Genomic DNA, 1726 nt, shown 5'->3' on the forward strand with positions numbered 1-1726 from the left:
ACAAAGGAAGGATCTGAACTGATACCTGAAGCTCATGGAAACAGAATTCAGGAATTCGACAAAAATAAAACCAGGACAGCAGCCCTGACAGCTGGGGAGCAGCAGCAAGGAAACAATGCAGTCCCCACACCCCAGCACTGGTGGAGGCCATGAGCGGAGCAGAAGCAGCGAGCCAGGCGTCTTCCTGGTTACCATACAAGGCCCTGCCAGGCAGACATCAGCAAGACCAGAATGCAGTGTCCACCCCGGGTGCAGACACAGTGGCAGGCTGGCTCGGAATCCCACAGCTTTAATTCAACATTAGGACAGAGCCCATGGAGAGAGACAAAATTCAGCAGCTTGGCAAAAATGAAACCAGAGGCTATGGCCCTGTGAAACAAGGAGAAACAGCAAACCAGTTCTCACACTCTGGGCACCAGCAGAAGCCCCATGAGCCAGGGAAAAGCAGCAAGAAGCCACACAGCCAACCTGCATGCTGGCAGACAACAAGCATCAAGGAAGATGGCTCTGCCTCCCTCCTCCTAACCCCACCAAGAGCAACTGGACTCCAAAATCCTAGACGATAAACTGAAGCCAAGGAAACAGCCTGAAATTTATGTTGTTTGACTTTGCAAGCCTGGGCCAGTAATATGAGCACCTATTGAAAGGGTACCAATATGCTGTATGGTAAGGGTTATGGATTTCCTACTCTTCCATCATTCTTTTGTTTCATTTTACTGTTTTACTCATTTTAAAATAAGTTTAGAAAAGCAGTCTTGGTGTCACAAATGACCCAGGAAAACCCTAAACCTCCAGGTTGCTTTATAGCCTGACCCAGCCACACACCCACCAAAAGAGCTGCAACCCAACTTCCAGAAGTGCTGCGGTACACTGGACTACAGAATTCAGGAGAGCAGGCTGGGGCTCAGCTACTGTTCATGGGTGTCCCCACCATCGCCACCACCTGGTCAGGGTCCTTCCCATGAAGACGAGTGATCTGTGGTCCTGAAGGCCACTTAGTATACTGAAGGTTCACACTATATCTGTGCATCACCTGTGCCCAACTAAAAGCATGGAGCCTCTGTGGAGAGCCCCAGGATTCTTTGAGAGCCAGAAGTGTTGTGCCCAACAGCAATAACAAAAAAGTGAATGCTTAGTCCTAGGTAGAGAACCTATGGGGACCTTCTCTATTGTGTGCAGCCAATTCCTACACATCAGGCACCTTAACTGAGCCCAGAATCCACCTTGAAGTGGGATCCAAGAGACATGACTCCCCTGTACATTGCTTATCAAAGACTCATCTTAGTACTGTTAGCTTTGAGGTATCCAAGCATTTGATTGGGCTGTGTTTTGGTGTAGGAGACAACATTCCCATGCACCCTGTATACTTGCAAGTTCCTGGAATGTATTGATCCTACGTGCAAACATAGCAAGTTTGTCATCATTCCACAAGGTCCCCTATCAATACAGAGAATCTTGTGCTCACTGAACCCCCAGGTCACCAGGGACAACATTGAAGACAGTTTTGAAAATTTCCAGGCCAAAAAGAGAACCAGGCACTTCCTGAGCTCTGGGAAACACGTGTTAACAGACACAAGTCTCTGACAATCTGTTGGACAGGACTGCCAAGGAGCAGTAGGAAATGCTTCTGAGTCCATCAAATATCTTTCTAGACAAAGGGCCAAGCAAAATAAGCATTTTCATGAAGACAACAAAATCTTCCCATGGAATTGCTATGTATGTCTTT

Source organism: Cavia porcellus, unplaced genomic scaffold (genome assembly GCF_034190915.1).
Source record: "Cavia porcellus strain 051 isolate PalLab524CR breed Dunkin Hartley unplaced genomic scaffold, mCavPor4.1 scaffold_18, whole genome shotgun sequence".
In the NCBI taxonomy this organism is placed as follows: Eukaryota; Metazoa; Chordata; class Mammalia; order Rodentia; family Caviidae; genus Cavia; species Cavia porcellus.